The 22,501-nt window shown below is 47.2% G+C and overlaps 1 protein-coding gene across 2 annotated transcripts in view; it reads left to right on the forward strand.

The window, feature by feature from the left end:
* Nucleotides 1–3,957: 3,957 nt before the first annotated feature.
* The window catches only part of LOC101948084 (flavin-containing monooxygenase 5-like), a 57,611-nt gene continuing 39,067 nt past the window's right edge, over nucleotides 3,958–22,501 (forward strand). For both annotated transcript variants that reach the window (XM_065554643.1, XM_065554644.1), the window contains exons 1-2: nucleotides 3,958–5,153; nucleotides 15,380–15,510. The gene's annotated coding sequence lies outside the window, so the exon portion shown is untranslated. The remainder of the gene's footprint in view (nucleotides 5,154–15,379; nucleotides 15,511–22,501) is intronic.

Consider the following 22,501-nt stretch of genomic DNA (forward strand, 5'->3'; position numbering starts at 1 on the left):
CGCCATTTTCCCGGACATGTTCGGCTTTTTGGCAATTCCCCCCAGACGGGGGTTTGAGTGCCGAAAAGCCGGACATGTCTGGGAAAAAGAGGACGTATGGTAACCCTAACCTAACTTCCTCCTCTCCAGGCCTTTGAGGTCTCTGCAAGCAGAGTCTCTAGTTCTCCCTCACATTCGCTGACCAGAGGATCAGTCACCCTCTCTTCCTGCGTGGCTTGATGTTCTGCAGCCAGATACTTTTTTCTCACTGAATCAGCTGTATCTTGCATTCTGTGGCCACTGGTCGTTCTGGCAGTTCTCCAGTCTTCATAACGGAACCCATGAAACAGGTATCCTTCATCTCCCCTCCTGCAGAGGACCACTGCTTTTGCCTCTGGCTTCTTATCTGGGCCCAGGCCTACTGGTGAAGTAGTGTCTGGGTCTCCACTGCACTTTGATCTCAGGTTCCAGCGCTTAGTGATTACACTGGGGAGTGGGGAACCTCCCTGCTGCCGCCTCTTCTGCATTGTCTATTGCTACAGCACTGTCCCCAGAACTGCTGTAAGGCTCAGCCCCCCAGACCAGCTTATCAGTGACTTCAGCTCTGCTGATGGTTGAGCAGAAACAAGGGTTCTCAGTTGCATCCAATCATCTGCCTTTAAACACTGGATGAGGAGGGTGCAACACAGACATGCCTTGGCAGGGACATCCGTGTCCAACCACTTTCTCAATATTCCACCAAAGGAGGTTGTGCAAAAGCTAGGGTCTAGCTGATTGTGACAGCTATTGTGAGATGTTTGTAGCATGCTGGAGGGCATTGGGTTCCAGAATTGTTATGAGTGAAACCCACCACATGAGAACGGGGAACTGGAGCACTGACCCAATCAACGTAAGAACAACAAACAGCTATAGAAACAGCCGTGGTATACTGGCTGGAGTAGATGCAGGCTGGAGACTTACAAGGACAAAAGGACCCCACGAGTGTTCTTGGAAGAAGGGGCCTCTGGGCCAGGAAACAATAGTGGAGTATTGTATACAAAAGGTTGGCCTCAGTGACTTATCTGTTACAGGAGGGGACTATGTCAGCAGGGGTGTCTCATGAAAAATGGATCCCAGCACAAGAAACCTCTGGAAAATACCTGATTAGATAACGCATAGGTTGTAGGTTGTCTGATGCTTTTCTTTTGTGTAACCTGATGTTTCCACATGCTTCTACTTGCTTTGATTTAAATCTTTACCTCACTATCTGTTCAATAAACTTCAATTCCATTTTACTATAAACCTGAATCAGTGCATGGTGCTAAAGAGAGTGATGCCTAGAGGTGCAGCCAGTGAACTGGGGTGCACTGTCTCCGCAGAGGCAGCAACTCAGTGCGCGTTGTGGATTCCGAGAAGACAGGGGACTGGTTGAGTTTAACAAAATGGGGTGTGCTAATTACTAGGTGGCCTTGGAGCCCCGAGCAGAGGCTGTGTTGCTAAACAGCTGGTGGCTGGGGAGAGTTTCACTAAGTGGGCACACAGGGCTCCCGCCCATGGCCAGCAGGAGGTAGCAATTCACCCCGGACCACCTGAGGTGACCCCCCCCACCCCAAAAAAAATATCACAGAGGGTCAGATCGCATCTCAGATCCTTTAAACACAGTCCACATCACAACATAGGAACAACTGTCCTCACCCATCTGACTGTCACTTGGATTTAGCCTTGCTATCCCCATTTTGGCAAGTGAGATTAAACTTGGGATGTTGGCCTGTGACACTCCCCAGGGCTGTGGGGCACCTCGCCACCATGTGCGCTGAGCATGAGGGAGTCTTGTCTATGCCTGCTGCAGGTCTGCTCCCTGAAACCACCAGCCTCTGGCAACACAAGTCTGACTGGCCTCCCCAGGCCTCGTGCTCTCCATACAGGCTAGCTATAGGCACATGTAACCCCCAAGGAGATTACATAGATTCCCGGAGCTCTGTCTGCTGGCAGCTCAGGGAGGAGGAGCCAAGGCAAACTCAGAGTCTGCCCAGCAACCAATAGGGAGTGAGATGCCCCTCCCAGGGAGTTCAGGAGAGGGGAGAAGCCATTTTGGAGAGGCTGGAGCCAGCCAGGGCAAGGGCAGGACTGGTTGTGTGGGGAGCTGGGGAGTCCCAGGCCTGCAAGCAGGGTTCCCCCTGAGAACTGGCCTCTAGGGACCTGACAGCCGATCCCTCACCTGGGTTTTCTTTCCCCTGGATGAGTCCCAGTTGGTAGCATTTTCTGAGAAATTTCCCCAGCCAGGCTGGGTTCACCTCCAGCTCTCTAGGTGAGACTAGTCTCCTAGACTCATAGACTCTAAGGTCAGAAGGGACCATTATGATCATCTAGTCTGACCTCCCGCATGATGCGGGCCACAAAAGCTGACCCACCCACTCCTGGAATAATTCTCTACCTTGACTCAGCTGCTGAAGTCCCCAAATCATGATTTAAATACTTCAAATCGCTGAGAATCCTCCAGCAAGCAACCCCTGCCCCATGCTGCGGAGGAAGGCGAAAAACCTCCAGGGCCTCTGCCAATCTACCCTGGAGGAAAATTCCTTCCCGACCCCAAATATGGCGATCAGCTGAACCCTGAGTATGCAGGCAAGATTCTCTAGCCAGACCCTCTGGAAAAAGTTCTCTGTCGTAACTTTTAATATCCCATCATTGACCATTGTTACTAATTACCAGCGATGGCACTTTATTGACCTATTGACTAAAGTCACTTTATCCCATCAAACCATCCCCTCCATAAACTTATCAAGCTTAATCTTAAAGCCAGAAAGGTCTTTCGCCTCCACTGTTTCCCTCGGAAGGCTGTTCCAAAACTTCACCCCTCTGATGGTTAGAAACCTTCGTCAGCACTGCTAGTCCAGGGAAGCTGCCTGCTGAGTGTGTGGCTGGAGGCTGGGCTAGGAGGCTACAGTTTGGATGTTAGGGTAGTTGTATAACCTACACCTTGAGCCCTGCACCCCTTTGTGATGAGGGGAAATCCTGGGACCAACGCTGCCTGATTCCTGCTTGAGGAGGATCCCTGACAGCAGACAGCAGCCCCTCTGCAGTGACTGAAGAGTCCAGCGTCATCTTCAAACCTGAATATCATTCATGGAGTTCGTGAGTGCACCGTCTTTTAGTTAGTTAGTCAGGGAATTTGTTTTGGGGACCCCCTACTCCCTGAACTGTGTCCTCAAGCCAGGGAATACGGGTTTGAGGATTTTATAACCTGCTGCTTATTATACCTGTGGAGGGATTCACCACCTCCTCCCATTTGTGGGTCCTTTGAGCTGTACTGAACCCAGTCAGCCACACTGTTAAACCACTGCAGAGAATTGTATAGGTCATCAAGGGCCCCAGCAAAGTATGCGTACTAACAGGACACTAATTTTACACTTGTTACATCAAGTCACGGGTATTTTCAGTGTGGGCACCGGTGACCCTAAAAATAGTGTTTCACCCTGTTATGTTGTATTTGTTGCCTGTTTAATATAATTATTGTGTGGAATATATTTTTATATGTTGTGTTATTTCTTGGAAGTCTCCAACTATCTGGCAAGTAAGTGGAGATTACTCTGTAGTTAGAATTTTCCACCCAAGCTGCCCTGGTGACCCTGCCAGGAAGAAGCGAGGGGGGTGGAGGCACCGCCAAATAATTTCATAGAAAAAAAGAAAAAAGATTCACCCTGCTGAGTGGGTGGCGGGATCCAAAAGAACCCAGACCCATCCATCAAAACCTGTAAGCAGATTGCCATTAAAGGAGGTAACCAGGTGGAGAGGGGCGCTACATGCATGCCAACCCAAGTCCTCCAAGCATCAGCAGAAGTGTCCAGCCCCTGACCCACTGAACACTGCCAGAGCGTTCAGATCCACTGTTCCCAAAGGAATAGCACACACACCAGCTTACATGAGTCAGGTCTGGATCACTGCTTCGCTTAGCCTGCAGTACTTCTAGGTACAGTGAAAACAATGTTTGTTCTTGTTGCCGGCACAGGGGCCCGAGGACAGCAACAGTGAGGTTCGTTGCCCGGAGTGCTTCACGCCAATAAACATACCGGGGTGGAGAAACAATCAAAGTTTATTTGAGATCTCAAAGTGGTGCAAGGAGACAGGCAAGTCTCAAATCGAGCACACCAGCAAAAACAGTTTCTCTCTTCTTTATACATTTTACAACTAAGCTCCCCCTCTCTCCCCCTTCCTACCATCTCCCCCTACTCCCCCTCCCCTCTCTACCAAAGGCATGTTTATACATTTAAGCAACTAAATCATTCTAGGGCTATAAATCTAGTTTGTTAGTAACTTCTCTCTAAACAGTTATTTGGTCCTGTTTACCCTTAGTTTATTACCCCTTCCTCAGCTAGAAACATGCAAACCTCATCATTATTGTTTGGTACCTGAAATGAGCAAGGTCGTAATTGCTAACTAGCTATTTACACATTCCAATACCTGTCCTTGGTTGTTAAGGTCGATTAGAGTTAAACATGGAAGGACAGAGTTTAAACATGGAAGAACTCTGGCTCAGGCAGGCATAGTAACCCCAACATGCTCAAAGAACAGAGATTCAAATAAGTAAGAATATTGGAAACAAACGGTTACATATGTAAGGGGATTGTTGCCCCCTTACTAACATTCAGTGGGGGTGTTTTGGTTGGCTGCTCCCAGCACTAAAAGGGGAAGGGTCGATGGCAAATCAGGAGCCTGAGACTGACAGTGCCCAGGAACAATGGGGAGAGGCCAATGCTCCAGATCAGCCTGATTGACAGGGTGGGCAGGCTAATCAGGGAGTCAGGAGGCCAGGGGGGTCCCATCCGCCGTGTGAACGGGAATGGCCTGAGTCAGACAGAGTGGGGCCGAGCTAAGTTGCTGGGAGCAGAGCTGCAGCCCCAAAGCCAGAGCACAGCCCAGAGAGAGCAGAGCTGCCCTGGGAGCAGAGCTGTAGCAACCAGAGCCAGAGGGGCCAGACAAGCAGCCAGGAAGCAGGTCAGAGCTGGGAGCAGAGTCACAGAAGCAGCCTGCAGAGCAGACCTGTACTGGGGGCAGAGCTGCAGCAACCAGAGCCAGAGAGGCCAGAGAAGCAGCCCAGGGGGCTGAAGGCAGAGCAGCAGCAGCAGCTGTGCTGAGGCCGAGTGGAGCTGGAGCCGGGGCTGGGGCAGTCCGGAGCCGTGTGCAGTCCGAGTGCGGTGAGCAGCTGGGGAGAGTGAGGGGGACCCTGGGCAGTGGGCCCAGCACAGGGAGACGCCTCAGCCAAGAGGCCTTGCAGGCCAGACTTGCAGGGGGATCATAACCCCGACCGGGCGGGGGCGACACTGGGAAGAAGGGTCCTGCCACCTAGAGCCTGAGAGCGTGTGGCCACCACCAGAGCAAGTGTCCGACCCGCAGCGTCTCTGCAGCACAGCCAGGGCCTGAGAAGGAGCCTGGGACCTACAAGGAACAGACTGAACTGCCCTGACGTTCCAGAGACACTGTTTGTGATGTTCCCTGCCGCAGAGCGGGGTGATGTGTTTTCCTTTAACCTTTCCCATTTTTCCTTATTCTTTTTTAAAATTTATTGTTAATTAAACAACTTGTATTTGCTTTAAATTGTATGAAATGATCAGTGGGTCAGGGAGGTGCCCAGTGCAGAGAGAGTACCCCGGAGTGGGGACACCCTAGCCCCTGCCGTGGGTGACCACAGCAGGGTTGGGGGTCGAGCCCCCCAGGAATCCTGGGCCCAGCCTTGTTGGGGTTTACGAGGACACTGCCAGACAGGAGAGTGGAAGGGGAGTCCTCAAGGGCAGGGAGGCCTCTGGGTAAAGGAAGTGGGAGCGAGAACTCGGATCCTTTCGCTAGCCCACTTCACCGGGGTAGTGCAGAAGCCAGGAAAGTTCCCCACAATAGCGGGACCATTCCCCCGCTTACATAATTGGCGTCACGAACAGGATCCTATCCACAGGGTCCATCCCATTGGTTTTCTGGTTAAGTTCTAGTAGCATGGTCCGGGCCTAGTTGAGCACCCTACCATGGCTGGAATTGAAGAACTACGAACCCAGTTTGCTGAACTTCAGTGCAGATTATCAGACCAAGCAGAGGCATTACAGCAAGCTAGAACTGAACAGAGAGAAGCCTTATCTCTGGCCAAGGCAGTAATAGACCAACAGACAGCAGAAGCTAAGAAACCCCCTACTATTTATGTCCCACGGGAGCGGAAGGTCACGGAGTTTGGTGGCTTCCCGACTAGACCAGGAGACATTACAGTAGAGGAGTGGGTCAAGTCTGTGAAGGCGGCTCTGCGTGTGCTAAGAATACCTGAAGAAGATCATGTGGACTTCATAGAGGAGCACCTCAAGGGCCAGGCCAAGGCCACAGTAAAGTTCATGGCAGTGGCAGACAAGAAAGATGTGGAAAAGATATTTGAACTCCTCCTAAAAGTGTTGGAGACAAGGTACCTATTGGAACCCGACTAAAGGAGTTTTTTGAGAGAAAGCAGGAGCCTGGTGAAACTGTCCGGGCATACGCATATGACCTCCAGGAGAGAATGAGCAAAGTGGAGCGGCAAGACCCTCAGCGAGTTCCAGACCCAGATACGGTTCTGAAAGAGCAGTTGGTGCTGGGGCTCCGTGATGACTCCCTCCGACGTGAAATGAAAAGGAAGTTTAAAGAAGAGCCCAGTAAGAAGTTCCATGAACTCATGCAGGCTGCCATTATGTGGTCAGAAGAAGAGGAAGTTCCTGTGGCAGAGGCGGCCAAGCCTAATCCCCATACACGAAGTGGGGGCCTAGTGAATGCAGCTGCTGGGGAAAAGGTCCTGCCCCAAACAGAGCTAACATTGGAAAGCTTAAGTGAAGCTGTCCAAAAACTGGCAGTCCAACAGGGGGAGATGCTGAAAGTGATGACCGAGTTGATGAAAGAAAAGAATCCCATTAGTATGCCAAAGTATCCAAGGGCACCGGGATCCCGAAGAGCCCCACTGAAGGACGAGCTGGGAAGATACATTTGTTACACTTGTGAAAGGCCAGGACATACTAGCCGAGAATGTCCACTGAGAAGGAGAACAGAGTCCCAGGCACTCGAAACCAATGGGGCACCAGGAGCAAGTGGTCCCTCTACAGTAGAAGGCCAAGCAGTGGCAGAAGGATTCCTAGGCCTGTCCTTCGTGGAAAATCCCTCTGCATACAGTGTTGAGAGGAACATGGGCAGTGCCAGCATATCTAGCGACTTCTGTAAGCGAGCATTTGGAGACTGTCTAACTGCTGAAGTATGTATAGCAGGGGTGAAGACCAGATGTTTGTTAGATACTGGCTCAGAAGTCACCACCATTATGAGTCGCATTTTCAAAAATATCTGAAGGACAAGGATCTGACCATGCACAGCACACGGTTTGTACGTCTAACAGCTGTTAATGGACTGGCAATCCCAGTGGTGGGGTGCCTTGAAGCAGACATAGAGTATATGGGCCAGACACTGCCAGGAAAATGCATCTTCATCCTGAAAGACAAAGCCTCAAAAGGGAGCCATATAGGAGAAGGAGTCCCAGGGATTCTACGAATGAACATCATTAGTGAGCTGAAGGAGCTACTCTTACCAGGAAAAGGGACCAGGAGGATGAACTGTCACAAGCACTCTATGAAGAATGCTGTGCTGTGTAGAGTACTGGCTCGAGAGGAGAGGCAGAGTCTTTCCCTGGGCCCCACAAGGCATATGGGAAATGTTAAAGTGGGCAGAGAACGGAAGACCATTATTCCTCCTTGGAGAGGGAAGATCCTTGACGAACACAGCTGTGTACCAGGAAATGAGCTGCAGGTGACGAGGGAGAAGGGAGGACGAGTTACCCTTCTTCAAGAAAGATGTGATGGGAGACTGCCAGTTCCAGTTCAAGCGGCATGTCAAGGGCTGGTTCCTGCACATGTGGCTAACATAAGGGCGTTGCCAGAGAAGCATCAAGAAGTCTTTTCTAAGAATGAGGTGACCAATTATGATGACCAGGTCAAAGGTCACCATGACAGGCTGAAGACAGCCTGGAAAGTTGCTCTCAGTACAACTAAAGACACAGCCCAAAGTAGGAAAAGGACTTATGATAGCAAGTCCAGTGGGGCTCTCATCAGATCTGGTGACTGTGTACCAGTTCGTAGCCATAGACGCCGGAGATGTAATAAAATACAGGACAAATGGAAGCCAAATCCCCCCACTGTGGTCACGCACAACAATCCCGAACTGCCAGTGTACGCTGACCAGCCTGAACGAGGAGGTCCTGGGATAGCCCCTGCCCTGGGTGACCACAGCAGGGTTGGGGGTCGAGCCCCCCAGGAATCCTGGGCCCAGCCTTGTCGGGGTTTACGAGGACACTGCCAGACAGGAGAGTGGAAGGGGAGTCCTCAAGGGCAGGGAGGCCTCTGGGTAAAGGAAGTGGGAGCGAGGACTCGGATCCTTTCGCTAGCCCACTTCACCGGGGTAGTGCAGAAGCCAGGAAAGTTCCCCACAATAGCGGGACCATTCCCCCGCTTACACATATAAAACATCATAATATGCTTGCTAGAGCCTTAACTCAACTGAGAAGTCATTTCCCTATCTCCTACAGACATGCTTATCCAAGTCCTTTTCCCAGTGTTTTCAACCAGACTGGCTAAGGTTACACACACACGCACCCCTGCCTCCCCCTCCCCCACCCCGTCATAAACTCTAACCCCCTTGTAGTTTGTCCTCGTAGACTGAATGATACCTGAGGGGTTCTGCTGCACCCTAGATGTACCAGACTAGCCCTTTGATCCTCAACTGAAAAACGAGTTCCCTGCTCACTGTTTATCTATTCCTGTTCATTTCCTTCTGAAGTCGCTGCAAGCTCTTTCTTAGCATTTGACTTGGTATGCTAATAGACTTCTATTGTAAGACACACAATGGTCCACCAGGACACTAAGTGTCTCCCACTTCCTGTTTGGAGAACTTAGTCCCAAGATACGCTGCCTTTGAGTGTCCTGTCTTTAACCACATGGCCTAGAAAACATAGCTCTTAGTGTGTGTGTGTGTATATACCCAACTCCTCACAAACTTTCTGTATATGCATCTCACAAGGACTATGTTGAGCAGTCTGATGTAGGCTTTCCGCAGAGATGTTACATGACATTATTTTAGTAAAACCAGGAGATCCCAGAGCCCCTGTGCCAGTTGGCATCAAGAGGTCTGTGGGTCACACCCTATGATAAATGAAAGGGGGGAGTTAGCTCCCTTTTATGGACACCCAGCCAGCCAGTTAGCTGTAAAATCCCTCTTGGTAGCTCTTCTCTGCTTGCTTTACCTGTAAAGGGTTAAAAGTCCCCCAGGTAAAGAAAAGGAAGTGGGCACTTGACCAAAAGAGCCAATGGGAAGGTAGAACTTTTTAAAATTGGAAAAGAAACTTTCCCTTTGTCTGTTGTTCTCTCTGGGCTGTAGGGACACGGAGCAGCAATGCCATAAGCAGGAATGCTGTGTAAGGTTTGAACCAGGCATGAGAAATTATCTTTCATACCTAGAAGGAATCATTGGGAGAGGGAATGTTTAGCTAGACACGGTCAGGTTTATTTCTTTATTTTGGTTTGTGGACTCCTCTGTGCTAACCCCAGATGCTTTAGTTTGCTTGTAACCTTTAAGCTGAACCGCCAAGAAAGCTATTTTGGGTGCTTAATTTTTGGAATTGCTCTTTTAAAATCTAGCAAAAGCCTAAGTTCCAGATGTATTTTCTTCCTTTTCATTTTTGATAAAATTTACCTTTTTTAAGAACAGGATTGGATTTTTGGTGTCCTAAGAGGTTTGTGCACAGGTTGTTTAATTAACTGGAGGCAACAGCTGATTTCCTTTGTTTTCTTTCTCAGCTCTTCCCCGGAGGGGGGTGAAAGGGCTTGAGGGTACACCACAGGGAGGAATTCCCAAGTGCTCCTTCCTGGGTCCAAGGGTTTTTTTGCATTTGGGTGGTGGCAGAGTTTACTAAGCCAAAGTCAGAGAAAAGCTGTAACCTTGGGAGTGTAAAACAAGCCTGGAGTCGCAAGTGCTAATCTTTAAAAATCCTTGCGAGCCCCCACCTTCTGCACTCGAAGTTCCAGAGTGGGGATTCAGCCTTGACACACCAGTTGGCATCAAGAGGTCTGTGGGTCACATCCTGTCAGCCAGGGCATATTAAACACAGGTCAGCTGCTCTGTAGTTATACAATTTCGTGATAACATTCATTACCCCTGCAACCCAAAACAGTCAAAATCTATCACTTTGGCAAAGCAGGCCTGTCTGATCACCTAGGAAAAGTAGGTGTGTCTTCAAATAGCCTGTCCCTGAGGTCTTTTCTCCCAGTTTATCAATAGACAGCAGGTGAGAACTCTTTCAGGCTGTTGGCTCACACCAGCATTAAGCACTGCTGTTTTCTACTCTCCACCTGCACCTTAATCCATGTTAATTCTTGGTCCAGTCCTATTGATTGATTGATTCTCTGCCGGGAGGTGCTTATGTCTCCAGCTCTTTAGATTTTTAGCTGATCCCATAAGCTCTGAAGATGGTCGAGGGCTTTCAGCTCCTTCCATTCCTTTTCCAATCGGCCATTGGTCCTCACTTGCCTTACAGTGTTGTTCTGCTCTTCCCTGCATCAGGGCTTGGAAACCCAGCCAGTCTCTCCCCGAGATCATTGGCCAGGGCAGATTCTTGACTACCCCAGCGTATAGCTGAGTTCTCTGGCCTTGGACTCCCAGCTCAGCCTCTGCTATGGGGCAGACGTGTGTCTCCCCCTCGGGAACAGCGCTATACGGGCCACCCCAGTACATTCCTCCCACCCTGCTGCTCTTATGATTATCTTGAAGGTATGGAGGAAGGCCACACCACGCCAAGGACAACCCAGCTCGAGCTCCCCTCTCCATCACCAAGATAATTTGTGAGCAGCCTGGGGGAGGGGGGGGGAGAGTTACTACAGCAAGGCATTGTGAGGCACCCCAGGTTGCAGGGCAGGGGTGACACAGCCCCCCACTAGTCTGGATTGTGCCCTAGGATCTCACAGAGTGGGTGGGGGTAGGTTTCCTATTTGGTGGTGTTGACTCTGTTTAAAAGGGGTGATAGGGTATGTTCCCCAGACTCACCCTGAAGGGGTTAATGAAGGTCAGAAGGACCAATTAAACTATTAGGCTGCAAGATGGGGGAATTAAGGCTGAGAGGAAAGCCCCAATTAGGGCAAGCTCACCTATGCAGGAACAAGTGGGGTTCTATAAAGCTAGGGAGCTGATAACAGAAAGGGGCTACAGGGAAGCAGTTTGCAATGACTTCCTGGGGGAAGGGAAGTGTATTTGGGGCTCGAGAAATTAGTCCTCAGTTATTCCCTGGGAGGAGGGCGTTTGGGCTGAAACCCAGTATCGAGAGTGGGGCTTGGTTCCCCTACCAACTACTGGGGAAGTGAGGCAGTGAATGAAAAGACTAAGACTGCTGTTAAAGGAAGACTTTGATTCCCTGGAAGGGGGAAACACACATAGTGACCTGACAGGAGGGGCAAGTCACAAAGAAGGAGTACTCTGACGGACTGAGAGTGCGGGAGGAGGGCATGCAGTGAGCAGCAGAAGGAGCCTTCAGACCTGAAAAGAGCTGATTTCCATGGAGCAACCTATGGTGAGTGGACCCTGGGACAAAGGGTCTCAGATGCCACTTCTGACCATCAATTTCCACTTCTTTAATACCTAACATTTATCACACTTTCACCCCCGTGGAAGTAACATTCAGCCTGTACACATGTCTTTAAGGCACTTTTAAGATTAGAAAAGCCATCCCCCTGTTTTATCCCAAAATAGGATCTACCTAGGAAGTAAAGACAATAGGAAAATAGTTCCCATCATGTGAATCACTTTAAGGACCCACAGTCATGGTCAGGAATTCCTATCCCTGAGAATAGAAACTAAAATGGCTAAATGAGTATTGTTAACTAGCTAGTCAAGAATCTATGCTGCATTTTAAAAGCTGTGGCAGCACGTCTCAGAGCCCAGGTCTACAGACTTGGGCTCATACTATGGCGCTAAAAACAGCAGTGTAAATGTTGCTGCTTAGCGTCTGAAACCCATCTCCCTTCCTGGATTTCAAAGCCTGGGATCCAGCCCAAGCCCAATGTCTGAGCAGCAGTTTTCAGTGCTGTAGCCAGAGTGTGGATCTGCAGACTCTGAGATTTGCTGTTGTGGGTTTTAAACCAGTGTAGGCATATCCCAAGTTAGCACACAAGGGTGACAGCCTGCTTTCCTATGCAAAGTAACCCATTATGTAAAGGGAAAGTAAATTGATTTTATTTACCATATGTGTGCTACAGAAGACATTTATCTGACTAGCACAGACCATGAATTCACATCCGCCTGAGAAACTACAACTAGATTTTCTACAGGACCTCTCTCAAGTTAAAAAGTGGAAGTTATAATATGATTCCCTTTCTTTTCTTAGGAATCCAGCACCAGCCTTTACCATACGACAGTTACTTACACATGCACACAACTTGCCGTTTGAAATTTCTTTTAATTGAATAACACTCCAAAGGTGACTCATTAAAACATGTCCTAGCTAGATTAACATCACTAACTATAAAGAGTTGTTGTTTTCCCTTGAAACAAACAATATAACACAGAGCCTAAACCCTAACTAATATACATATTTAAATTTCACAAAATAAGTACAGGGATTGGAACTTCTGACCGTTGGAGATTTTTGGCTTTAACCTAAGTTCACCCTCAGTATTGGCAATAAAACATTGAGTTGTACAGCATAACCAATTATTTCAATGTCCAGAACATAGAGTACATACTCATCTTCAAATATGATAAACTGACAATGACTGTGGCTGTTAAGCTTGCATAGTGCCTTTGGCTCACTGAATACAACTCACAAAAAGATGTTTGGCCTCCAGTCTACGATTCCTCTTCTATGGTGTCTTCCCACTCTCCATCCCACTGACTTCTCTAAAATGCAGATATTGAGATCCAACCCACAGATCCAGTCTGGGTTACCCCTGGCAGCTCTATCTTCTCCCTGCAGAGCTGGATCTGAGTCAGAATGGTACTCAAAACAGCCACCACACCAGTTTTGGACCCCGATAGAACCCCCTGTTGATTAGTCAGGAGCGTCCAGCTTCTAAGTAAGGGGGAATGTGCCTATGGAGGAGTGTCTGCCCTTAATGAAGCCTTTCACACCAGCTTCAAAACAGATATTGCTCATGGTTAACAATTTCCTGCACTGCCTCCAGTGTGCTAAAATAGCAGCTACTTGTTTGCAGTCACCATATGCCACCTTCCATACCAACCCTAGAGCAGTGGTTTTAAACCTGTGGTCCACGGACCCCTGGGGTTCCCCAGACTCTCTAAGATTTCCAAAGGGGTCTGCACCTCCATTTGAAACTTTTTAGGAGTCTGCAAATGAAAAGATGCTCTAGAGGAAGTTGAAACAGCAGCTGTAATTACAGCAATAAGGCTTTTGGCTGAGTACCGGAGAAAAAGAAAAGGGGGTTGCAACTGTACATGGTGAGTGGATCAAGAGATGGATGGGGAAGCTGCAAGTTAGTCCAACTAGAAATCACTGGCTGTAAGATGGAAAATCAAATGGGGCAAACTGCCTTTTACCCCTAGAAATCCAAACCACGTTTTCACTCGAAATCATAAACTACACACTGTTTTCCTTGTAAATCAAATATACCATGGTTAATCTTTCACCCCAAATTAGAATCTACACATTTGTTTACCTTGAGTCACATATACTGCTTTCTATACATGGATAATGTCTCTTGTCCTATTGTAAGTCCTGAATAACATGAAATGCTTATGTACAATCAAAGACTGTACGCAGTATGTCCTCCAGATTTAGAAGATTATAAAGGATTTTGTTGGTTTTCATTGTAAATAATTCTTGCCCTCTAGAAGTAGTAGGAATTGTCTGGCACAAGGAAGGAAAAATGTAGAAAGAGATCCCAAAGTTATACCCTGGTTTATATTAGGAGAAATCCCTTTATGGGGGGATACCAACTGATAGCAGAGATTGGTGAAATACAATCCTTGAAATGAATCAAACATAAAAAGCCTCCAATAAGAAATGGATTGAATACATTTGTTATGCAGCAATGCCATCTATTAAATGATGATGGAAGCTGAAATCTGAATACTCATTTGGCATGTGCCCAGTAGAAATGTGTCCAGTTCTCCAGTGAGCGCTGAAGTTAGAGTGTATAAAACTGGAGAGTTGACTGTACCCAACAAGCAATGGCAGTTTGTGACATTAAAATTAAAATATGCCCATGTAGATCATTGTTGCTACCACTGTTATATCATTACAACAAATCTTGGACAAAATATGTCAAGTAAGGGTCTAAGGAAAAGTTATGATTTGCTGAATATGATTATGCTATTTGTATGCATGTTTCATTTTTGTATCTGAAGTTATGACTATTAACTATGTACCTGTATTTCAAATGTGTTTGCTTCTGGGTAGCACCCACAAGGTATTTACCCAGCACATTGTGAAGGAACAATTCAAGTTGAATGGCCCATAAAAGAACACTTGACTCATAATGGACCAGGGGAGATGCCTATCTACACTTAATGGACTTTCCTGTGAATGTTCTAACTGGAGTATGAGTGATGGCTTCTACTGTGACTAAGGGAAACTTGCATGGACATGTTTCAGAGTAGCAGCCGTGTTAGTCTGTATCCGCAAAAAGAACAGGAGTACTTGTGGCACCTTAGAGTTAAATAAATGTGTTAGTCTCTAAGGTGCCATAAGTACTCCTATTCTTTTTGCGAATACAGTGATTCCCACGTGATTCCAAACACCATCATGTTGTTAGTTACCTGTATTTTTCACCAGTGAGAACAATGGGTTTCCCGTCACTTGGCAGAAGGTATACAAGGTGCTGGAAACATCTCCATTTTGCCTCTTTCCTGCTCAAACCTCTTGTCTATGGATGTATACAAATGGGAGCATTCTAACCAAGGGACTGAGGACCTTCCAATGATTTGGAAGCAACCATAGACATAAGCCAGCAGTTTATTCCATCACGGCTACAAGACTGATCCAAGAACTTTGTATTTATTATATATATTTGATTTCTTTAACCAATTTTAACTCTGATCTTTCTTTCTTTTTATAAATAAACCTTTAGATACTAAAGGATTGGCAACTGCATGATTATTGGTTAAGACCTGAGTTATATATTGACCTGGGTATGCGGCTGGTCCTTTGGGATCAGAAGAACACCTTTGTTCGATGAAATTGGTTTTAAATAACCATTCATCATTGAGTCTAGTGTCTGGGTGTTGCATCCAGGACTGAAATTCTTAAGGAGGCTGTATTTCTGACTTCTTGTTAGCCAGTGCGGCGAGACAGATGTTTACTTTTGTTGCTGATTTGATATATCTCATGGAAGAATAACCACCGGTTTTGGGGTGTGTCTGCCCTTTTTCTCAGCAGCTTGTCCTGAATTAGGTATTCTCAGTTGTGACCCACTGAGGCGGGGTGACACAGGTCAACGATGACTGACACCTGGACCAGGCACATGGAAAGGACTCCCCTTATCCTCTGAACCCTGGGATATGGAAATGGTGAGATTTGCCTTCAATGATTGTATTTCCCTTTCTGTTCCTTAATAGAAATAACTAGATTATCTTCATAAGTCTGCACTGTCTAGTGAGACATCAGGGCACCATATTTTAGATTTTAACTTTAAGTCCAAATAAATTGGCGTAAGAAATCTATTTATACAGTAGTAACCACACCCTTAAAAGTCTCTTAAAGACACGTGCATTCTTAGTGTGCTTAAATGCTAATTACTAAAGAATTAAAAATTGATTATCATAAGTAAATGTAACTTAGCAATTTGCATTTTTCTTTGGCATAACTGCTGAACCTCAACCCTAGTCTGTGATAATTTCTTGCAAGACTGTAGTGTGTGTATGGTATACATCTAGAACAATCTGCTTCATGTGTATTTACTGGGGGTGTGTTTTTTTGTTTGGGGTTTTTTTGGCCAATTCTACTCTTAGCCCATTTCCTTGCACTTGCCCTTTATATACTGGCCTTATCTGCTTTGGAGCAATATCCCCAGGACAGAAGAGTGTCTGGAGCATTTTTTTTTTTTTTTTTTAACAATCAGCTCAGTTACTTAGAGGGTCCAAGTGGCTTTCTCTTGCCTACAACAGTGTTCCAGATAGTTCAGTGACTTCAGTGGAGCCAGTCTTAAAATGGGTTAGCTTCTGGGAAGCTTTTCTAGTCTAGACAAGCTCAATGTCTCTTTTGCTTAGCTTTTCCTTCTCTTCTTTCCCTACAAAAAGTATAGGGTGATGTAAGAGCACAGACACAATTTGTGTAGAGCTAGCAATTGTCAGGGGTTCATGTGCTGCACAGCTCATTGGACCTAGATTCTGCAGCAAACAAACTCTGCACTAGCAGAATCCTTAGGTTAAAAAGAGGGTTGTAATGAACTAAATCTGAAAATGACTATTAGTACAGTAGCCTGGCTTAGAGACCTTTAGTATTAAATTCAATTTGTTTTATAGTGTCCCCATATTTTTCACTGATGCACTCATTGCATTAGGGAAGATGTCAGGGGAAAGGTAGCGTCATGAAGTTGGGCTCTCCCAGCTTGCTACATGCTCTCAGCCATACGCATGGTCTCTTTTAGGCAGGCTTTTTGTCCAAACTTAGAAAGTTTCTCTGCTCAGATGTCATTTAGTGGCTCACTGCCTCCCCTCTCAGGGGACTCTGGCAGTCCTGCTTTCTAGATCTCTCCCAGCCAGTTCCCTCTCAGTGGGGGTGTCTCTGACCCTTATAGCCCCAGGTACAGCCTCACCCCCTTAATTGGCCGAACTGGGAGCATTTGTTCTGACACATGGGAGCTGGACCTCCTTCAGTTTCAGGGCCCAGTCCCTCTGTGACATACCTCCCCCTGCCTCTTTCACAGGCAGGCTCTTTCTGCCCCATGGGAGGCTGCTCTCACCTCACCCCCAAACCAAAACACCATATAAGCGTCTACATATAAATTCATGCACAGCAGTGTTCCCTCCATCCTTAAAGCCAACTTCAAAACTCACATCATCCCCAGGGCACAGTCCACCTAACTTCCTCCTCCCCAGGGCTTCGAGGTCTCTGCAACCAGAGTCTCGAGTTCTCCCTCACGTTCACTGACCAGAGAATCAGTCACCCTCTCTTCCTGCGTGGCCTGATGTTCCGCAGCCAGATCCTTTTTTCTCACGGAATCAGCTGTATCTTGCATTCTGCAGCCACTAGTCGCTCTGATAGTTCTCTAGTGCTCATAACGGAACCCATGAAACAGGCGTCCTTCATTTCTCCTCCCACAGAGGACCACTGCTTTTGCCCCTGGCCTCCTACCTGGGCCCAGGCTTACTGGTGAAGAAGTGTCTGGGTCCACATTGCACTTTGATCTGTCTGCCATCATTCTCTGGTCCCAGGGCTCTTTCTCTACCTGGAGCCAGGATCCCTTTTCGAGCGGGTGTTCCATACCAAAACTGGACACTGGTCCTCGTAGCCAGGTGGTGTCAGCAGCAAAGGTGAGGTTCAGTGTCGAGGGGTTCCTTTTAACAATACAATATAAAAGTGGCTCGTGCACCCACCCAGAAAACTGGGGAAACTAAACCCCACCACTGTGCACGTCTAAGAGGCAATACTTCCCCATTCACAAGTGGTGAGCCTGTGTGTAACAAGAAAGCTTTTATTAAGAGGAAAGTGGACACAGTGACTTTGGTTCTGCTGATGGCTGAGCAGAAACAAGGATTCTCAGTTGCGTCCAATCATCTGCCTTTAAACACTGGATGAGGAGGGTACAACACAGACATGCCTTGGCAGAGACATCCGTGTCCAACCACTTTCTCAATATTCCACCAAAGGTGGTTGTGCAAAAGCTACGGTCTAGCTGATAGTGACCGCTATTGTGAGATGTTTGTAGCATGTAGGAGGACATTGGGTTCCAGAATTGTTATGAGTGAAACCTACCATATGAGAAGGGGGAGCCGGAGCACTGACCCAATCAACGTAAGAACAACAAACAGCTGTAGAGACAGCCTTGGTTTACTGGCTGGAATAGATGCAGGGTGGAGACTTACAAGGACAAAAGGACCCCACGAGTGTTCTTGGAAGAAGGGGCTTCTGGGCCAGGAAACAATAGTGGAGTATTGTATACAAAAGGTTGGTCCCAAGTGACTTATCTGTTACAGGAGGGGACTATGTCAGCAGGGGTGTCTCATGGAAAGTGGATCCCACCACAAGAAACTTCTGGAAAATACCTGACTAGACAAAGCATAGGTTGTAGGTTGCCTGGATGCTTTTCTTTTACGTGTAACCTGATATTTCTACATCCTTCTACTTGCTTAGATTTAAAACTTTACCTCATTCTCTGTTCAATAAACTTCAATTCCATTTTACTATAAACCTTACTCAGTGCCTGGTGCTAAGGAGAATGATGCCTTGAGGTGCAGCCAGTGAACTGGGGTACACTGTCTCTGCAGAAGCAGCAGCGTTGTGGATGCCCAGAAGAGAGGGGACTGGTTGAGTGTAACAAAATGGGGTGTGCTAATTACTAGCCAGCTTTGGAGCCCAGAGCAGAGGTTGTGTTGCCAAGCAGCTGGTGGCTGGGGAGAGTTTCACCAGGTGGGCACAGAGGGCTCCCTCCCATGGCCAGCACGGGGTGGCAATTCATCGGCAGACACCTCAGGTATCACAGAGGATCAGATTGCATCTAAGACCCTTTAAACACAGTCCACACCACCATGTAGGAACAACTGCCCTCACCCATCTGATTGTCACTTGGATTTAACTTCACTAGCCCCGTTTGGCAAGTGAGGTTAAACTTGGGGTGACGGCCTGTGATACTTCCCAGAGCTGTGACGCTTCCCAGGGCTGTACGGCACCTTGACACTATCTGCGCTGAGTGTGAGGGAGTCTTGTCTGTGCCTGCTGTGAGTCAGCTCCCTGAAACCAGCAGTCTCTGGCAACACAAGTCTGCCAGGCCTCACGCTCTCCATACAGAAAAGCTGTAGGCACACGCCAACCCGAGTCCTCCAAGCGTTATCAGGAGTGCCCAGCCCCTGATCCACTGAACACTCCCAGAGCTCTCAGATCCACTGTTCCTAAAGGAATAGCGCACACACCAGCTTACATGAGTCAGGTCTGGATCACTGCTTCGCTTAGCCTGCAGTACTTCTAGGTACAGTGAAAACAATGTTTGTTCTCAAAGAACAGAGATTCAAATAAGTAAGAATATTGGAAACAAACAGTTACATATAAAACATCATAATGTTTGCTAGAGCCTTAACTCAACTGAGAAGTCATTTCCCTATCTCCTACAGGCTTGCTTATCCAAGTCCTTTTCTCAGTGTTTTCAACCAGACTGGCTAAGATTCCTTTATAAACTCCAACCCCCTGGTAGCTTGTCCTCACAGACTGAATGATACCTAAGGGGTTCTACACCCCTGATATACCAGACTAGCCCTTTGATGCTCATCTGAAAATCATGTTCCCTGCTCACTGTTTATCTCTTCCTGTTCATTTCCTTCTGAAGTGGCTGCAAGCTCTTTTTTAGCATTTGACTCGGTATGCTAATAGTCTTCTATTCCAAGACACACAATGGTCCACCAGGACATTAAGTGTCTCCCACCTCCTGTTTGGAGAAGTTAGTCCCAAGATACGCTGCCTTTGAGTGACCTGTCTTTAACTACACGGCCTAGACAACATAGCTTTTAATGTGTATATATACACAACTCCTCACAAAGTTTCCTAGACACTATTATGCTAATAAGCGATGGTCATATAAACATCACCTATACCAGAAACCTAGTGACTGCTATACTTAACTACATGCCTCCAGCTTCCATCCAGGACACACCACACGATCCATTGTCTACAGCCAAGCTCTAAGATACAACCGCATTTGTTCCAATCCCTCAGACAGAGACAAACACCTACAAGATCTCTATCAAGCATTCTTAAAACTACAGTACCCACCTGCTGAAGTGAAAAAACAGATTGACAGAGCCAGAAGAGTACCCAGAAGTCACCTACTACAGGACAGGCCCAATAAAGAAAATAACAGAATGCCACTAGCCGTCACCTTCAGCCCCCAACTAAAACCTCTCCAGCGCATCATCAAAGATCTACAACCTATCCTGAAAGATGATCCCTCATTCTCACAGATCTTGGGAGACAGACCTGTCTTCGCTTACAGACAGCCCCCCAACCTGAAGCAAATACACACCAGCAACCACACACCATACAACAAAAACACGAACCCAGGAACCTATCCTTGCAACAAACCCCGCTGCCAACTCTTTTCACATATCTATTCAAGTGACACCATCATAGGACCTAATCACATCAGCCATGCCATCAGGGGCCCGTTCACCTGCACATCTACCAATGTGATATATGCCATCATGTGCCAGCAATGCCCCTCTACCATGTACATTGGCCAAACCGGACAGTCTCGATGCAAAAGAATAAACGGACACAAATCTGACACCAGAAATCATAACATTCAAAAACCAGTAGGAGAACACTTAGAACCTCTCTAATCACTCAGTGACAGACGTTAAGGTGGCAATTTTGTAACAGAAAAGCTTCAAAAACAGACTCCAATGAGAAGCTGGTGAACTTGAATTAATATGCAAACTAGATACCATTAACTTAGGTTTGAACAGAGACTGGGAATGGCTCGGTCATTACACTAATTGAATCTATTTCCCCGTGTTAAAGTATCCTCACACCTTTCTGTCAACTGTCCAAAATGGGCCATCTTGATTATCACTTCAAAAGTTTTTCTCCCTTGCTGATAATAGCTTCTCTTAATTAACTAGCCTCTTACAGTTGGTATGGGTACTTCCACCTTTTCATGTTCTCTGTATGTATAAATATCTTCTTACTGTATGTTCCATTCTATGCATCCGATAAAGTGGGCTGTAGCCCACGAAAGCTTATGCTCAAATAAATTTGTTAGTCTCTAAGGTTCCACAAGTACTCCTATTCTTTTTGTTGATACAGACTAACACAGCTAATACTCTGAAACCTGTCACAAAGTTTCTGTACATAGATCTTACAAAGTCTATGTTGATCAGTCTGACACATGCTTTCAGCAGAGAGGTTACGTGACATTCTTTTGGTGAAAGCAGGGGATCACCGTGCCAGTTGGGTCACACACTTTCGGTCTGGGCATATTAAAAACAGGCCAAGTGCTCTGCAGTCATACAATGAGGTATTAACATTTCATTGCCCCTGCTTCCGGGAGTTAAGTGAATTTTAACCCAAAACAGCCATAATCTATCACTTTGGCAAAGCAGGTCTGTCTGCTGATCATCTGGGTGAAGTAGGGGTGTCTCTGGAAATAGCCTGTTCCTGAGGTCTTTCCCCCCAGTTTATCAATAGATGGTCAGTGAGAGCTCTTTCATACTGTTGGCTCACACCAGCATTAAGCACTGCTGTTTTCCGCTCTCCACCTGCACCTTAATCAGTGTTAATTCTTGTTCCCGTCCTATCAATCAGTTGATTCTCTCCTTCTAGGAGGAGCTTATGTCCTCTAACTCTTGTTGATACCTTTTAGCTGATCCCATAAGCTCTGAAGATGGTTGAGGGCTTTCAGCAACCTCCATTCCTTTTCCAATTGGCCATTGGTCCTCTCCTACCTTAGGCAGCTGTTCTACTCTTCCTTGCATCAGGGCATGGAAACCCAGCCAGTCTCTCCCCAAAATCACTGTCCATGGCAGATTCTTGACTACCCCAGCATGTAGCTGAGATCTCTGGCCTCAGACTCCCAGCTCAACCTCTGCCATGGGGTAGACATGCATCTCCCCATCAAGAACAGCACTATGCGGGGCACCCAAGTAGATTCCTCCCATGCTACTGCTCATACCACTATCTTGAAGGTATGGAGGAAGGCCAGGGACTAGCCAGTTTGGGTTTCCCTCTCCATCACCAGCTATTTTCCCCGAGGCCATTGACCACCGCTTCTGCAGCCTCACCTGCTGCTGGAAGGGGGCCTCTTGCCACCACTGTTGAGTAGAGAATTGTGCCTATTGTGGCTCTCCATCAACTGCAGAAGCATAGCCTGGCTCTGTAGCTGTGTTACAGCAGTGGCAGGAATAGAAGCAGACTGCTGCTGTGTGGCCATCTGCTGCTGCTCTTGCTGCACCATCGCCAATGTGCAGATGGCCTCCTCCATCTTTCTTAATCCCCTGACCTTGGTGAGGTCAGTCATTATTTGGGCTTTAACGTTCTTTTTCCTTGGCACCAATGATCCTCCTCGGTCTCCTTTTGCATCAGCGGCCAGCCATCATGCCCATATTTGTCACCAAATGGCACAAGGCAGGGCTTCTCCCCAGCTTGCTAAGGACTCATGGCCGAGCCTACAGTCTCTTATAGGCAGGTTTATTGCCCAAACTTAAATGAGCACAAACAGTTCCTCTGCTCACCCTTTACATTCTAGATTCTCACTGTCTCCCCTCCCAGGAGATTCTTGCAATCCAGCTTCCCACAGCTTCCTAGATCTCTGCCAGTTCCCTCTCCCTGGGCTCTCTGACCCTTTAAAGCTCT

Source organism: Chrysemys picta, chromosome 8 (assembly GCF_011386835.1).
Source record: "Chrysemys picta bellii isolate R12L10 chromosome 8, ASM1138683v2, whole genome shotgun sequence".
In the NCBI taxonomy this organism is placed as follows: domain Eukaryota; kingdom Metazoa; phylum Chordata; order Testudines; family Emydidae; genus Chrysemys; species Chrysemys picta.